Source organism: Arachis ipaensis, chromosome B8, assembly GCF_059453495.1.
Source record: "Arachis ipaensis isolate K30076 ecotype BB chromosome B8, ASM5945349v1, whole genome shotgun sequence".
Taxonomy (NCBI): domain Eukaryota; kingdom Viridiplantae; phylum Streptophyta; class Magnoliopsida; order Fabales; family Fabaceae; genus Arachis; species Arachis ipaensis.
Genome location: NC_142443.1, coordinates 63,968,713 through 63,987,698, shown reverse-complemented (window position 1 = coordinate 63,987,698; position 18,986 = coordinate 63,968,713). Strand labels below are relative to the sequence as shown.

Sequence of the window (18,986 nt, the reverse complement as noted above, 5' to 3'; positions counted from 1 at the left end):
AAAGAGAATTAATTTTGAGGAAAAGTTGAATTATGAGTTTGAAGAGATTTGAGAAAATAAAAGTGACTTATGGCTTGAATAATGATTAGTTTGATATTGATCTTATTTTGAAGGATATTGTTTGAAAAGAAAAAGTGAGTTCTATGATTTTATCAATTTGTGAACTTGGTTTCTAAATTATCTTGTTGAATGCGGATTTAAATTGAAAGGTTTTATCCGAGGAAACCATGATTTCAAGTATTTGACTTACGAACAAATGATTTTGACTCCCTTGAAAAAGCGTTAACAAGGAATATGTTTAGAATAAACGTGTTTTAAAGGTTTTGGAAATATATTACCAAAAATCGGTATTTGTTTTAAGGAAACTTTTAGATTCTTGATAACGATAATCAGAGTGACACAGCGGAAGGCGAGAGGGAGCATCGACACGGCAGGGCGCTTTGATGGGGATATATCGTGTAACTCGGATTTTCGAGGGCAAAAATCTTTTTAAGGAGGGGAGGATGTGAGAACCGGATTTTTCATGAATAAAATAATTTAAATGCCCAAATTAAGTTCCGGAAAGTTAGAATGAGAATTTGGGGATTTAAATATAATTTTTGGACCCAGTTGGTCTTTCCGTGTCAGAAAATGTGTTTTCTGTGAAAAACCGTGAACCGGCAGTTAAACCGGTTGAACCGGTTCAAGTCTGCCAGATACTGTGCAAGAAAAAGTGAAAAACAGTAGACAACCTTAGAAAAATATTAGGAATAAAAAACTGGGCGTTAGTGTTAAAGGTTTGGCCCAAAGTTTGGCCGAATGGGCTAAAAACACTAACGGGTTGGACCGGGCCCAAGTTGGGCCCAAGCCCAACTCATATAAAGCAATAAATGAGCCAAAGAAGCTCATTTTAACACCAAGAGAGAGAGAGAACTCGGATAGGGAGACGAGAGGAGAAGGAAGCCATTAACACTATTCATCTCCTCCTTCAAAGCTCCATAACTTTTGATCCGGAGCTCCGATTGACGAGCCGTTTGTGGCCACGCGAAGCTCTTGAAGAGCTCTTCCCTTCTATATAAGAAAATATGGTAAGGAATTGCGTTCTAATTCCCAGTTTCCAGCCCTAGATTCTGCTTGTTTTCATATTTAGTTTTTGAGTAGATTTTGTAGTTTTGGTTGTTTAGGTTATCTCTAGTAGCGGGTAATTGTTATAAAATAAGGTTCCACTAAACCCTTGTGTTTAGTTATTTTATATATATTAGGTTTTGATTTTGGTGATATATGTGTTGTTAGTTGAGCCTTGGTGTTTGTTGGAGTTGGTTGAGGCTTTGGATCAAGTTTGGTGGTTTCGTTTTGGTGTTTGAAGCACTTGGAAATCCGCCAAGGTATGATTTTGGTTTCCTTTATGTAATATGTAATGTTTCTGGATACTTAGGCTAGTTGACCCTAATATAGGATTGAATGCTGTTGGTGTATGAATAATTATATGTGAATTGATGTTAATTGTTGGTGGTATTGAATTGTTGTGGTTGATGAGGATTGTTGGAAAATGTTGGTGTTGGGTGAGTATTATGATGATGATGATGGTAAGTGATGGATCAATGTATGAGAAATTAATGATGTGAAATATTGTGGTGAAATGAGAAAATTATTGGATTATATTGAGAGTGGTTGGTGCTGTTGATGATTGATAAAATAGTTGATGAGGTTGTTGGTATTTAATGATTTATGATGAATATTGATGTTGTTGGTATTTAATGATTACGAAGGTTGATGAGGAATGTGTGGTTTATTGTTGTTGATGAGGGATTGATGATTATTGAGATTGATGAGAATTTGTAGTAATTGTTAAAATTGTGATGGTTGGTATTAATTATATGTGTTATGATGGTTGTTGATGTTGAGAAAATTGAGCATGAGGGTTGATATTTATTATGGTTGTTGAGTGTTATTGGTATTGTTGATGATTATTTACGAGTTGTGTTGATTGTGGTAAATGATGGTGTTGGTGTATGATGTGGGAAAGTTGGGTAATGATGATTTTGAGGATTGTTAATGGTTGAGGGGGTTTGTGAGGTTAATAAGGTTAATGGAAATTGGAAGATGTAGATTTGGTGGGAATTTCGAAGTGTTACATGACTTAGAAGGTTGTGTGATTGAGAAAATGGTTGAAGTAGTATTTGATATGAATTTTGGGCTGTTTTGGGTATGGTGGGAATGTGTTTGATTTGGTATTGGATTGAGGTTTGGTTAAAAATTGAGTTTTTGAGATTTTGGATAAAAATGTGATTTTTGGAGAACTTTGTTTGATCATAGCTTTTGTCTCAATTTTCAAAATATGTTGAATTTAGTTTAGAATTAAAGATCATTGAAAACCCTTCGATTTGATATAAAGTTTGTAAAATTTGAAATTTTGTAGAGGAAGTTATGATCATTCAAAGATTGGTGTTGAAATCTGAAATTCTGCAGAGTTGCAGAATTTCTGTGATTTCTGGTATGTGCGCATACACAGCCTTGTGCACACACACAACCCTACGAAAACGTTATCCTGTGTGGACACACAGACCTGTGCGGACACACAGACCTGTGCACACGCACAGGCAGGGAAAAGGGCTCTGGTGGCAGCACTAGCATAGGATGTGCGCGCGCGCATAAATAAAGAATTATGACCTGTGCGGACGCACACCCCTGTGCGCACGCACAAGTCGGGAAGGATCAGTACCTGTGCGTACGCACACTCTTGTGCGTATGAACACTTTGAAAATCTTTCTGGGTGTGCACACGCACACCCCTATGCGGACACACACGCCCTGTTTTATAATTTTAAACTTTGTTTTCAACTATTTCACCTTCCCGACAAGGTTGTAAATGTCTATAACACCATTTCAAGACTCTTGGGATTATTTTAGAGCATTGAAATATGGGAAAGGTCCTAGGGGTTTAAGTTGGGTTTTCCTTTGAAAAGTTAGCAAACTGAGGTTTAGGTTTCTGGTGTATTGCATATGAGTTAGTCGAGAGAGAAGGAAGGGTGGTGCGTATGGTGATTGTTGACAATGACTTGAGAAATTAATGAACTAAGAGTTCGGAATGGAACTTATGACTTGATGATGGTTGTGAGGAGTATGAGTGGAAGTGTTAAGAGGAGTGGCCTCTGAGATTGAATATGTGATTACAATTTGTATTGTTCTCCATCGTAGGGGCTGTGGCAGTATCCCGCCTACGTTCGGATGTGAGAGTTGAAGCTGGGCTTCTCAATCATATTTCTCGCAACCAGAGGAAGGTGGTAGGGCACTCTCCCTCAGAATATTTCCCTCTGAAAGGAGAAGGTGGTAGGGTACTCATCCCTCGGAAATTATTCCTCTTGAAAATGCGACTTCTCTCTGATTGCTAGGTGGTAAGGCACTAACCCACGGAATCATGCGACAACCAGAGGACGGTGATAGGGCACGCTCCCTCGGAATATTTCCCTCTGAAAGGAGAAGGTGGTAGGGCACTCTCCCTCGGAATTTTCCTCCTTATGTGCAATAGAGAGACTAATCCGGGAGTTGTCGACTGGATTTACTGTCGGGTTTGGCACAATAACCGACATGTGATATCACAGTCAATAGGACAGACATTCATCATATGCATTTTCTATATGCTTTCTTGCTTTGTTTACTTGAGGTTGCTTAATTGTATAACATGCCTATCTGCTTCTTGAACTACTTGTTGTATATGAATATTATCTGTGTTTTACTTGATTGCATTTATTGTGATTGTCTGGTGCTGAGGAGGTCAGGTAGGCGATGGCGATGGGATCGCACGGAGGTTAGGTTGGCGAGAGCTGTGGGATATAGCAGTGTGATTAGTATTAGTTAGAATTCCCCTAAGTTTAGTTAATCCGGTTTATGGTTTAAGTTCTTTATATATTTATTTTGTTTTATTTTATTCTAAGCTTGAATATCCGTATGTGGTGTGAAGTTCTAGGATTGCCTTTGGCATCCCGGAGGCTTACATCTTACATTATTGGGCACTGTTACCATACTGAGAACCTCCGGTTCTCATTCCATATGTTGTTATTTTTCAGATGCAGGACGTGACCCACCGCAGTGAGTTGGGTGATGGTAGCAAAGCGGAGGATCTTATTCTATTCTGTTGTCTTCTTGGTTATTTTATCTTTTACTCTCACTTTTGCATTTTTTGTTCTGCCTAGAGGCTTTTATTTGAGAGAATAAAACTTGTATAAGCCCTTTTGAACTACAGTCTTCTTGTTGTCTGTATATGGCTAGCCGACTTAAACTCTGCGAGTCGGGGCTAGATTCTTTTGATATTATACTATTATATTTTGATACATCTTATCTGTACCTTGTGTTTTCAGTTAGTAGCTTCGCTAGTACGTTATGCGCTTTTCAAATCCTGTTTTTGGAGCTAAATCCTTCATTAGGCTTCTAGAATATATTATTTCTTTCTATATAAATATGTATAAGCCTTAGAATTGTCGTAATCTCTGATTAACCTTTGCTTTACGGCTAGAGGTAAGGCTTAGGGTAATTGGGGTGTTACACCTTGGCCGCCCAACTTTTTTTTTTAAAAAATTAATAGTAATAAGTTATAAAGTATGATTTAATTTTTTTAAAAAAATTATTTAATATTTAGTCTAGTATAAATAAAAGTCCAGTCCAACCTAAATATTAATGGTTTCTAATATCTAAAAAGTAAGTAACAATATTAAAAAAATATGAAAAATATTATTACTAATATTTTTTAATTAAATAAAAATGTTCAAATACCATAAAGTGGATTCTTTTTCTTCTTGTGAGCGTTTATCTTGATTCATTTGGTATTAATTCTCTCTGTTTCAACTGCTACAATTGAAAGACCTTTTCAGTTATGAATATTATGAAGAATGACTCAAAAACAAAACAAAAGATGAATTTATTGCAAATTATCTTTTTATTATATTGAAAAGAAAATTATTGAAAAATTTGACACAGATTCTATTACCGATGAATTTTTTGATACGAAGAATCGACCACTTCGTTAATAAAAAGTACATACATATTTTTTGCACTTTAAAATATATTCTTTATCGGTAGATTTTTGTAATACATCTTATATTATATAATTTTTTGTATAATTTTTTAATATTATATATTTATTGACCCTCCATAATAATATTTCTAGATCCGTCCCCGTATAATGTAGTAGTGTAACCTTGTTTCACCACTTGTTATCATTACTCACCCCGTCATCTTACTCTGTGAAGAAAAAAGTACCATTTAAAGAAGTAAAGGGAACTCGTTTACTATGATAATAGAATAAAAAAGTTAAAACAAGAATGATGAGAACTCAAGTGAGTTTTATTTATATAATTACAATGCACAAGTAACATAACAAGTAGAAGGAATAACAAATAGCTAGAAAATAAGGCATTAGGAGCAACCATGCATTCATTTAATTTAAATTAATTTAGTTGACTTTAAAAGATGTAACTAACATGACAACTAATGTGAAGCTTACTCTTGTGGACTTTTAACCCCCATCAAACTTGGTGTGGTAGAGCAAAAACCTAATTTTGTGTGTAACTCTTGAAAGCTTGAATTTGACAGTAATTTTATAAGGATATATGCAATTTACCTAGAGGAAGCTAAGGAACATAATGGATAAGGGTAACTTTTTGTTTTCAACAAATTAATAAGCTAATTAGATATGTTTTGTCCTAAGCATAGAATACTAGATTCATGGCAAGTTAAAACACACTCAGATTATCACAAAAAATGATGGTGGTTCAAGAATTGGAATATCAATGTTTTGAGATAGGGCGTAAAATCAAATCAATTTAGTAGTAGCAGCAGAAAAAGGTCACAACCTAATGCTTGACTTCAGCACTAGACCAAGCCATAGTAAGTTGGTTCCTAGAGCTCCATGAAATTTAAACTTTTTTCAAAAAGGTATAAAATTCCATATGAGTAGACCGGTGAAAAGAAAACCAACCCAACTAGCATAAGTTAAAGCATATAAAGATTTGATAATCTAAAAGCATGAATTTGCATACAAAGAAATGTTAATGCATATGCCATTTGAGGATAATGTTAGCTCCACAAGTATCTCAAATTGAGTTCTAATGATTAATAAACTCAAATATAGTTTAATAATTTCATAAAGTACTATCTAAAATTTGCTTAATTGTGTAATGTACTAAGGAGTTTTTCCTAAAGTAATATAAGTAAACTAGGTAAAATTTAAACTTGAGAAAGCATAAATAACTTCAAAAGCTAAGTCTAAGTAAATAAATTGCCTGAGAAATAGATTACAATGTAATAGCACATCTTAGAAGCATAGCGTTTTTTGTTCCATGTCCAAAAAAATTTAAAGACATGAAGTTACTTCAAAATTGCACCCATGCAAAATGTGTGTTTTGACTCCAACGTTTAAAATGAGTATGCTAAACACGTTAAACCTTATAGAGTAGCTTTTTTCCACCTACAAGTACTGTATAAGACTATCATAAGAGAAAAAGACTAAGATATACATGCAAAAGCCATTTGTTCTTTATACTCTTTTTAAAGAAGAAAGTGATACTAAAAACAAAAAAGATGGGTCTCAACAAATCTTAACTCTCTTTGGCTATAAATATAAAAATTCTAAATGCATATCGAAATCAGCTGTAAACTCTGTAAAATTGACGAATAATTAGTCAATAAATTATAAAAGAAGTTAGAAATATAAATTTTATAGTTTAATGAGATAGAGCTAATTAAAACAAGAATTTTGACACTAATTTTAAATAATTTGGCCCAAGATTGAGACGAACGGGCCGAACTGGACAAACTGGGTCCATATTGGGCCCAAGACCCAACTCAATCCTGCCACACTTAAGCAAACTCAGCATCCCTTCCCTCCTTCATGTTCATTTCACGCTGGGAACATTTGGGAAGGGGGAAGAACATTCCAAGGTTTACTAACCCTTGAATTTGATTCTATCCCACATAACTTCTCGCTCCGAGCTCCGATCGCCGCACTGTTTGCGGCCACGCGTCGATCGCGTCGAGCTCTACAAAGCCCAGTAGTTAATTTGGTAAGAGAGTATCGATCTCAATCTCAGTTCTTCCTTCCCTAATTTTCGAAAATTCTATGAATTGGATATTGAGATTTTGTTGGTTTTAATGTTTAGGATCAAGCTAGCTTAGTGAGCTTGCCAGGTTTTGACCCAATTCTCTGTTGGTGAGGTGAAAACTTTCAAACCTTATTGAATTCCTTAATTATATGTGTTTGGGTATTGAGTGTGTATGTATGGATATAATGATATGAAATAGGTAGTGTATATGTGAGATTAGAACTCATTTGAAGAGATTAGAAGCTTGATTGAGCCATGGGTGCTGAGATTTTGGTGTTGAAGGCTTGTGACCTTATCAATTTGGGTGTTTTTGGCTTAGGAGAGAAATCGGCCAAGGTATGGCTTTGGTTTCTTGTATGTAATATATAATGTCTTGTGAAAACTTAGGCTAGACGACCATAGGATAAGATGAATCATATGTTGGTGTACATGTAGTAGTTTTGATTATTGAATTATGTGTTGTTTGATGTGGGTATTAGGTATGTTGTTGTTAAATGGAAGTGGTGGATGGTTGATGAAATAATGATTATTATGAATAACAATGATATATTGATGATTGAGTATAAATGTGGTGTTGAATGTGAATGGTTGGGGTTGGAATTGGTGAAATTGTGTATGGGAGTGTATGATGTGAATGTAAAATAATAATATGTGGTTTGGTATGTTTTGGTGTTGTTTGAAACTTGGAGTATTGGTTTGAGTTGGAAAATGTGGTAAAAATAGAGGTTGGTATTTTAGATGAAAAACTTGATTTTAACAAACTTTGGCAGTCCATAACTGGAACCTCAATTTGGATTGGAATGAAATTTATTTCAAATTAAAGATAGTTTCAAAAGCTTTAAAATGGTGTAAATTTTGTGGAAAGCATAATTTTGTAGAGGAAATTATGAACGTCGGAAGTTGGAGATGTAAAATATGAAATATGCACTTTAACAGCTTTTAAGGAAAATGAGGGTGGCGCATACGCGGCCATTCGCTTCTGTTTGGTGCCCTTGCACACGCAGGCAGGTGCCGCGTATGCGACACGGGCCAAATGGGGCACTCGCATACGCGTGAACACGGCCGCTTACGAGGTCATACGCCTCTATCCAGCATACTCGCGTACGCGGAGATGGGATGTGTACGCTTGCTGGGAAAAATACACTTCCGTGTACGCGGGGCCCTATTTTTCAGCAAGTTGAATTTTGTGTTTTAAATATGATTTTAAACCTTTAAACCTCTATTTTTACTCTTTTGGATTCTAAGTATTAGTCCTAAGTATAATGAAGAGATTAAGCTATGAAAAGGGGGTAACTTAGAAGTGAAGTAAGCTTGAAATATGGTGAATTATGTATGAGAAGTGCAGAGATATGATGTATATGTGATGTTTATGACCATAATGAATGATTATGAATGAATATGAATGATAATGTGGCTAATGCACTTCTTTTATCTGAGATACGAGCTTCTATAGGTAAGAGCAGCGGCTTGCCACCACGTGCTCCAGGTTGAGACTTGATACTCTGTTGACCCTATATTGCAAGAGGTGGCTGGGCACTTTAATGCGCCGAAAATGTCCCCCAATGAGCAGAAGTTATTTATAAATGAGAAAAAGCTATGCATAGATTCTTGGAAATACGCGCACAAGAGACTGTCCAGGATTTAGTAGCCGGACATGTCGGGTTGACTTTATAACCAACATATGAGACTCATCAGCCGACAGGCATATATCATATGCATATGTTTGACTTGTTTGTTTGTGCATTAATTGGGAGTGCCTTTGTGAATTAGTATGCCTAATTGCTATACTTGCTACCTGCATTACTTGTACTCTAATTGTGTTTGCCTTTGTCTGTTTGTTTGTCTGTGTGGTGCCACTGAAGTTGGTAGATTGGAGGAAGGCAGATGATTGAAGGTTTTGGTTAGAGTTTGGTTAGGTTTAGGAACCTTAGAGAACCACCCATGTTTATGGTTTCCATTTTAAGTCTTTAAGTTTTATAATTTGAGTGTCGGAGTTCTAGGATTACCTCTGGCTTTACCGGGGCCTTATATCTTATGTATGCGGCACCATTACCATGTTGAGAACCTCCGGTTCTCATTCCATACGGATATTTGTGTTTTTTAGATGCAGGTCGAGAGGCTCCTCGCTATATATATATATATATATATATATATATATATATATATATATATATATATATATATATATATATATATATATATATATATATATATATATATATATATATATATATATATATATGTACCTACACTTTCTTCGTACGCAAGTAAACGATATTCCTAAGTGTTGTGCTTTTAATTTTAAGATTTTGCTTCAACTATCCTTCAAGTCTCCTCGAATATTATATTCTTTCAATTATTATACGTATAATTTTAGAGGTCGTAATACCACACCACCTCTATTTTACGACGTAAGCGTGAAGTTCTGTGTGGTAGGCTGTTACATTATGGTATCAGAGCATTTTGTTCCTGTAGAGCTTGAGGGACGAACTGGCTATGCTTCTGTGTATACTCTGTGTGTGCTTCTATGTGCTATTAGGATATCTAACTGATATATGTGGCATGAATGTTCATGAGCATGCATTTGGGACTTTGAAGCACTAAACTTGCGATATTGAGACTGGTCAACTTGATATCACTTATTTGGTGTGAACAGGAACCAGATGTCGACTCGCAGACGCGGTCGTGAGCGAGGCAGAGGTGGAATAGGTAATGCGAACCCTGGAATGGCAGGAAACAACCCTGTGGACTTTATGGCTGCCCTGAAAAACATGGTTGCGGCTATGCAGGCGACAGGTGAAGTAGTGCACAGAATTGTGATCACACTTTTCACAACTTCGGTACAACTAACCAGCAAGTGCACTGGGTCGTCCAAGTAATACCTTACGTGAGTAAGGATTGATCCCACGGAGATTGTCGACTTGAAGCAAGCTATGGTCATCCTGTAAATCTTAGTCAGGCGGATTCAATTGATTATGAGTTTTGATAATTGAAAGAAAAATAAAACATAAAATAAAATAAGATACTTATGTAATTCATTGGTGGGAATTTCAGATAAGCGTTTGGAGATGCTTTGTTGCTTCTGAACCTCTGCTTTTCTATTGTCTTCGTCCAATCATGCGTGCTCCCTTCCATGGCAAGCTGTAGGATCCTCTCAACTGTTAGATTTCTCGTCTCGGATGAAAAATACCAGGTACAGCCACCGCACGGCTAATCATCTGTCAGTTCTCACTTGTGTCGGAATAGGATCTCTCTATCCTTTTGCACACTGTCACTTCGCCCAACATTCGTGAGTTTGAAGCTCGTCACAGTCATCCCATCCCAGATCCTACTCAGAATACCACAGACAAGGTTTAGACTTTTCGGATCTCAAGAATGCTGCCAAATGGTTCTAGCCTATACCACGAATGTTTTAATCTCACAGACTCGGTCCATGGATTAGAGACCCAAGAGAATATACTCCAGCTATCGTCCAATGACTATGTTGAACATCATGTAGACCGCTTGTGGTTGTCAGGCACGCGGATCTTGGCTAAGCGAGTAACGAAGATAGTGGGTGATTGTCACGGGTCACCCCTTCATTCTGACTTAACTGAATTAAGTACGAGAGTATATCTTGGAGAAGAAGTAAGCGTGAATTGAAAGAGAAACAATAGTACTTGCATTAATTCATGAAGAACAGCAGAGCTCCGCACCTTAATCTATGAGGTGTAGAAACTCCACCATAGAGAATACATGAGAGAAAAAGGTCTAGGCATGTCTGAATGGCCAGCCTCCCTAAAATGATCCAAGTGATCCTAATACAATAGTAAAAAGTGCTATTTATACTAAAACTAGTTACTAAGGATTACAAAAAATAAGTAACTTAGTGCAGATAGTGCAGAAATCCACTTCTGGGGCCCACTTGGTGTGTGCTTGGGCTGAGCGTTGAGCTTTACACATGCATAGGCCTTCTCTTGAGTTAAACGCCAGCTTGGATGCCAGTTTGGGCGTTTAACTCCAGTTCTGGTGCCAGTTCTGGCGTTTTATGCTAGAAAAGGGTCTCTGGCTGGCATTTATATACCAATTTGGGCCATCAAATCTTGGGAAAAGTATGGACTATTATACATTACTGGAAAGCCCAAGATGTCTACTTTCCAACGCAATTGAGAGTGCACTAATTGGGCTTTTGTAGCTCTAAAAAATCTATTTCGCGTGCAGGAAGGTTAGAATCCAACAACATCTACAGTCCTTTCTCAGCCTCTGAATCAGACTTTTGGTCAGGTTCCTCAATTTCAGCCAGAAAATACCTGAAATTATAGAAAAATACACAAACTCATAGTAAAGTCCAGAAATGTGATTTTTGCATAAAAACCAATAAAAATATAATAAAAAGTAACTAAAACATACTAAAAACTATGTAAAAACAATGCCAAAAAGGGTATAAATTATCCGCTCATCACAATACCAAACTTAAATTGTTGCTTGTCCCCAAGCAATTAAAAACAAAATAGGATAAAAAGAAGAGAAAATACAATAAATTTCAAAAACATCAATGAAGATTAGTTTTAATTAGATGAGCGGGACTAGTAGCTTTTTGCCTCTGAGCAGTTTTGGCATCTCACTTTATCCTTTGAACTTCAGAATGATTGGCATCCATAGGAAATCAGAATTCAGATAGTGTTATTGATTCTCTTAGTTCAGTATGTTGATTCTTGAACATAGCTACTTTATGAGTCTTGGCCGTGACCCTAAGCATTTTGTTTTCCAGTATTACCACCGGATACATAAATGCCACAGACACATAACTGGATGAACCTTTTTAGATTGTGACTCAGCTTTGCTAGAGTCCCCAGTTAGAGGTGCCCAGGGTTCTTAAGCACACTCGTTTTGCTTTGGATCACGACTTTAACTGCTCAGTCTCGAACTTTTCACTTGACACCTTTACGCCACAAGCACATGGTTAGGGACAACTTGATTTAGCCGCTTAGGCCATGATTTTATTCCTTTGTGCCCTCCTATCCATTAATGCTCAAAGCCTTGGATCCTTTTTTACCCTTTCCTTTTTTGGTTTAAAGGGTTATTGGCTTTTTCTGCTTGCTTTTTCTTTTTCTTTTTTCTTTTTTTTTTATTTTTCGCAAGCTTTGTGTTTTTCACTGCTTTTTCTTGCTTCAAGAATCAATTTCATGATTTTTCAGATTATCAATAATATTTCTCTTTTTTTATTATTCTTTCAAGAGCCAACAATTTTAACATTCATAAACTTCACTATAAAAATATGCACTGTTCAAGCATTCATTCAGAAAATAAAAAGTACTGCCACCACATCAAAATAATTAAACTATTTTCAAGATAGAATTCGAAACTCATGTATTTCTTTTTCCTTTTCAGAAAATATTTTTCATTTAAGAAAGGTGAAGGATTCATAGAACATTCATAGATTTAAGACATAGATACTAAACACTAATGATCATGTAATAAAGACAAAAACATAGACAAAACATAGAGCATAGAAACAAAAAACAGGAAAATAAGAACAAGAAAATTAAAGAACGGGTCCACCTTAGTGACGACGGCTAGTTCTTCCTCTTGAAGATCCTATGGAGTGCTTTAGCTCCTCAATAGCTCTTCCTTGCCGTTGTTGCTCCTCTCTCATGGCCTTTTGGTCCTCTCTGATTTCATGGAGGATGATGGAGTGCTCTTGGTGCTCCACTCTTAGTTGCTCCATGTTGGAACTCAATTCTCCTAAAGAGGTGTTGAGTCACTCCCAATAGTTGTGTGGAGGAAAATGCATCCCTTGAGGCATCTCAGGGATTTCTTGATGAGGGACTTCCTCATGCTCTTATTGAGGTCCATGAGTGGGCTCTCTTGTTTGCTCCATCATCTTTTTAGCGATGGGCTTGTCCTCTTCAGTGAGGATGTCTTCTTCTATGACAATTCTAGCTGAATTGCATAGGTTTCAGATGAGATGAGGGAAGGCTAACCTTGCCAAAGTGGAGGGCTTGTCTGCCACCTTATATAGTTCTAGAGGTATGATCTCATGAACTTCTACTTCCTCTCCATTCACGAGACTATGGATCATGATAGCCCGATCCACAGTAACTTTAGACCGGTTGCTAGTAGGAATGATAGAGCGTTGGATGAACTCTAACCATCCTCTAGCCACAGGCTTGAGGTCAAGCCTTCTCAGTTGAACCGGCTTGCCTTTGGAGTCTCTCTTCCATTGAGCTCCTTCCACACAAATGTCCATGAGGACTTGGTCCAACCTTTTATCAAAGTTGACCCTTCTAGTGAAAGGATGAGGATCTCCTTGCATCATTGGCAAGTTGAATGCCAACCTCACAGTTTCCGGACTGAAATCTAAGTATTTTTCCCAAATAATTGTGAGCCAATTCTTTGGATTAGGATTCATACTTTGATCATGGTTCTTAGTGATCCATGCATTAGCATAGAACTCTTGAATAATTAAAATTCTGACTTGTTGGATGGGGTTGGTGAGAGCTTCCCAACCTCTTCTCTGAACCTCACGTCGGATCTTCGGATATTCACTCTTTTTGAGCATGAAGGGGACTTCGGGGATCACCCTTTTCTTGGTCACAACTTCATAGAAGTGGTCTTGATGGACCTTTGAGATGAATCTCTCCATCTCCTATGACTCGGAGGTGGAAGTAATTGCCTTCCCTTTCCTCTTTCTAGAGGTTTCTCCAGCCTTAGGTACCATTAATGGTTATGGAAAAACAAAAAGCAGAGTTTTTCCCACACCAAACTTAAAAGGTTTGCTCGTCCTTGAGAAAAAGAAGAAAGAAAGGAGTAGAAGAAGAAGAAATAGAGGAGATAGAGGAATGTTTTGGTTTCGGCCAAGGGGGTTTAAGTGTTTATGATGTGTGAAATTGAAGGTGGTAAGTGATGTGCGGAAAACGATCCGACACAAAACTCACCGGCAAGTATACCGGGTCGCATCAAGTAATAAAACTCACGGGAGTGAGGTCGATCCCAATTGAAGGATTGAGCAACTTTAGTTTAGTGGTTGAATTAGTCAAGCAAACAAGTGTTGATTGTGTGAAATTGTGTTGACAGGAATTAAATTGCATAGAATGTAAAGGGGAGTGGGTGATTTGCAGGAAATTAAAGGGAACAGAAAGAAAAAGAGCTGAATCTTAAAGTGCAAGTAATATAAATTGCAGAAACTTAAAGTGCAAGAAATATAAATGACTTGAAAAATAAAAGGGGAATGGGAATTGGATCTGCAGGAATTAAACAGGGAAGAGCAAAACTTAACAAAATGAAGAGTAGTTGATGTAATTAGTTGAACCGGATCTCAAAACTAAAAGGAAGATAAACTTGGTGTAGTAATTAAACAAGGAAATTAAAATGGAAACCAATAGATCTCAGGACCCAAGAGACTAGATAGCTAAGTCTAGATCTCAATGCCTTCTTAGATCCAAATTTAGAGAGCAAATGCCAAATTAAAGGAGATAGCAATGTAGAAATGTAAATCCAAGTTCAATTTCCAGAAGTTGCTGTAAGAAAAACAGAGAGATCTCAAGGTGAGATTGAGACAGAATTTCCTCAATTCTTCAACGCTCAAGACTCAAGACGAGTGTAGATGAAATTGAAAACAAGAAAACTAAGAGGAAGAGAATTCAATTCTCCTTGCCCAAGACTCAGAATCTGCAAATAACTCAAAACCCAAAAGCCCTCTACTGTGAATACTCTGAAAATTCTTAAAGAAAACTCTAAAAAGAAAAAGCTCCCTTAAAACTTCAAATCCTAAGCTATTTATACACTTTCTTCAATTGATCATTAAGCCTTGAATTGGGCCTTTAGTCTTGATGGAATTGGGTTGATAATAGCCTCCGTTGATTGTTCTTGGTGTTGGGAAGAAATCTATTTGTGAACCGGGCCATGAACCATTCACGTTTGAGTCAACGTTTGAGGCAATCGTTGACTAAAACGTCCCTTGTGTGAGGCATTATGCAGATAGCCCATTTGCTGTTATCCACGTTTGAGCCAACGTTTGAGGTCAAACGTGAGCTCAAACGTGGGTCTTCCCAGGCTCCCTTTTTGGCCAACGTTTGGCCCAACGTTTGAGGCAAATGTTGGCACAAACGTAGCTCATCTAACCCATCAATCAAGGGTGCTTTTCCATGCTCTTTCTTGCCAAAATGTAGCCAACGTTTGACCTCACGTTTGAGGCAAACGTTGGCTCAAACGTTGCTGTGCCCAGGAGTGCTATTTCTCTTCTTTTTGGCGCCAACGTTTGACCTCACGTTTGAGGAAAACGTTGGCACAAACGTTGGCTCCTTCCCCTGTTTCTTCTTCAGCCAACGTTTGCCTCAACGTTTGAGGCAAATGTTGGCGCAAACGTTGGCGACATCCAGGGGTGTTCTTCAGCTGCTTCTCACGTTTGAGTTAACGTTTGACCTCAAACGTTAGCTCAAACATTGATCCCTCTTTTCAAGCCCATTCTTGCAACCTTCTTCCAAGCTTTATTCCACCTATCATCAATCAACAATTGTATCAAAGCTATGCCATAATCATGAGAGTTGTTCTTCTTCTTGTCACATGAGCAATTATGGCACAAAAACTCATGAAAATGCATCAATTTATCCCTGGTTGATTGAATCAAAGGAAACATGAAATTCAACCCAATTGGCTTACTTATGGCTTGAGAAAGTGCATAAAACTAAATGAAAACAAAGGAAAAAGACTAGTGAAACTAGGTTAAGATGACTTGTCATCAATAAGGAGGGGTATTTATAGGGTAAGAGAGAATGGAAGTCATGTAAGAGGGGGTTGGGTTTGGGAGGGAAATGGTTTGAATTTGAATGGTGAGGTAGGTGGGGTTTTATGATGGTTTTTTTTTTTGGGAAATAGTGGATGGATGTGTGTGGTGAAGAGATTATGGTAGGACTTGATAGGTGAATGGTATTTGGGGAAGAGGTATTGATGGATTGGTCAAGGGTATTTAGGGAAAAGTGTTATGGAAAGGTGTGAAGAGGAGAGAGAGTGAGTTGGGGTAGGTGGGGATCCTGTGGGGTCCACAAATCCTGAGGTGTCAAGGAATTCTGCTCCCTGCACCTTTCTGGCGTTTAAATGCCCTCTGTGTGCCATTTCTGGCGTTTAACGCTATCTTTGCTACCTTTTTTGGCGTCAAACGCCAGTCTGTCTGCCAATTCTGGCGTTTAACGCTAGCCAGACACCTAGACACCCTTTTCTGGCGTTTAACACCAGTCTATCTGCCAATTCTGGAATTTAACGCCCAGAATGCTGCTAGACTGGGTGTTAAACGCCCATTCTGCTATCCTTACTGGGTGTTTTTGATGCTATTTTTGATTCCTCTTCAATTCTGTAGCTGTTTTTATGACTCCACATGATTATCAACCTAAAGAAAACATAAAATAACAATGGAAAATGAAATGAAAAAATAATTAACATAGATAAATAAGATTGGGTTGCCTCCCAATAAGCGCTTCTTTAATGTCAATAGCTTGACAGTGGGCTCTTAGAGAGCTTCACAGATACTCAGAGCATGATTGTGGCCTCCCAACACCAAACTTAGAGTTTGAATGTGGGGACTCTGCCTGACTCTATATTGAGAGAAGCTTTTCATGCTTCCTCTCCATGGTTAATGAAGAAGATCCTTGAGCCTTAAACACAAGGTAGTCCTCATTCAATTGAAGGACTAACTTTCCTCTGTCCACATCAATCACAGCCCTTGCTATGGCCAGGAAGGGTCTTCCAAGGATAATGGATTCATCCTCATCCTTCCCAGTGTCTAGGATTATGAAGTCAGTAGGGATGTACAGGCCTTCAACCTTCACTAAGACATCCTCTACAAGTCCATAAGCCTGTTTCATTGATTTGTCTGCCATCTCTAGTGAGATTCTTGCAGCTTGTACCTCAAAGATCCCTAGTTTCTCCATTACAGAGAGTGGCATGAGGTTTATTCCTGACGCCAGGTCACACAGAGCCTTCTCAAAGGTCATGGTGCCTATGGTATACAGTATTAAAAACTTTCCGGGATCCAGTTTCTTCTGAGATAATATCTGCTGAACCAAGACATTCAGTTCATTGATGAGCACAATGGAGGTTCATCCTCCCAAGTCTTATTACCAAATAACTTGGCATTTAGCTTCATGATTGCTCCTAGATACCGAGCAACTTGCTCTTCAACCATATCTTCATCTTCTTCAGAGGAAGAATACTCATCAGAGCTCATGATTGTCAACAGTAAGTTCAGTAGAATCTCTATGGTCTCTGTATGAGCCTCAGAATCCTTTGATTCCTCAATAGGGAACTCCTTAATGGTTAGTAGACGTCCAGCAAGGTCTCCCTCATTGGAAATCACTGCCTTTTTACTCTCTCCAGGTTCGGCCACTTTGGATATGGTTATGGCCTTGCACTCTCTTTTGGGATTCTCTTCTGTATTGCTTGGGAGAGTACTAGGAGGAGTTTCAGTAACTCTTTTACTCAGCTGACCCACTTGTGCCTCCAAATTTCTGATGGAGGACCTTGTTTCAGTCATGAAACTAGGAGTGGTCTTAGATAGATAAGAGACTATGGTTGCTAAGTCAGAGAGGCTCTGCTTGTAATTCTCTGTCTGTTGCTCAGAAGATGATGGAAAAGGCTTGCTATTGCCAAACCTATTTCTTCTACCATTATTATTATTAAAGCCTTGTTGAGGCTTCTGTTGATCCTTCCATGAGAAATTTGGATGATTTCTCCATGAAGGATTATAGGTGTTTCCATAGGATTCTCCCATGTAATTCACCTCTTCCATTGCAGGATTCTCAGGGTCATAATCTTCTCCTTCAGAGGAGGCTTCTTTAGTATTGCCGGATGCAGGTTGTATTCCAGTCAGATTCTGAGAAATCATATTGACTTGCTGAGTCAATATTTTATTCTGAGCCAATATTGGATTCAGAGTATCAATCTCAAGAACTCCTTTCTTTTGAGTCATCCCATTATTCACAGGATTTCTTTCAGAAGTATACATGAACTGGTTATTTGCAACCATTTCAATGAGTTCCTGGGCTTCTGCAGGTATTTTTCAGATGAAGAGATCCACCAGCAGAGTGGTCCAATGACATCTTGGACAATTCAGACAGACCATCATAGAATATACATAAGATGCTCCATTCTGAAAGCATGTCAGAAGGACACCTTCTAATCAATTGCTTGTATCTTTCCCAAGCTTCATAGAGGGATTCACCTTCCTTCTGTCTGAAGGTTTGGACTTCCACTCTAAGCTTGCTCAACTTTTGAGGTGGAAAGAATTTGGCCAAGAAAGTATTGACCAACTTTTTCCAAGAGTTCAGGCTTTCTTTAGGTTGTGAGTCCAACCATATCCTAGCTCTGTCTCTTACAGCAAAGGGAAAAAGCAGAAGTCTGTAGACCTCGGGATTAACCCCATTGGTCTTAACAGTATCACAGATTTGCAAGAATTAAGCTAAGAACTGATGAGGATCTTCCAATGAAAGTCCATGAAACTTGCAATTCTACTGCATTAGAGAAACTAATTGAGGCTTAAGCTCAAAGTTGTTTGCTCTAATTGCAGGAATTGAGATGCTTCTTCCATAGAAGTCGGAAGTTGGTGCAGTAAAGTCACCAAGTACCTTCCTTGCATCTCCATCATTGTTGTTGGGTTCGGCTGCCATGTCTTATTCTTTTTCAAAATTTTATGTAAGGTCCTCTCCGGAGTGTTGTGCTTTAGCTTCTCTTAGCTTCCTCTTCAGAGTCCTTTCAAGTTCAGGATCAGCTTCAACAAGAATGTCCTTATCCTTGTTTATACTCATATGAAAAAGAAGAGAACAAAGAGAATAGTAAAATCCTCTATGTCACAGTATAGAGATTCCTTTATGTGAGTATAAGAATAGAAGAATAGAAGAATGAGGTAGAGAGAGAATAAGAAGAATTCGAACACAGAGAG

The 18,986-nt window shown here is 37.8% G+C and overlaps 1 non-coding gene across 1 annotated transcript; it reads left to right on the top strand.

The window, feature by feature from the left end:
- The first annotated feature begins 18,201 nt into the window (after positions 1-18,201).
- On the top strand, positions 18,202-18,309 carry LOC148548352 (small nucleolar RNA R71). Its single transcript, XR_015898053.1, has one exon. It is a non-coding gene; the product is annotated as a small nucleolar RNA R71 (small nucleolar RNA).
- Positions 18,310-18,986: the final 677 nt, after the last annotated feature.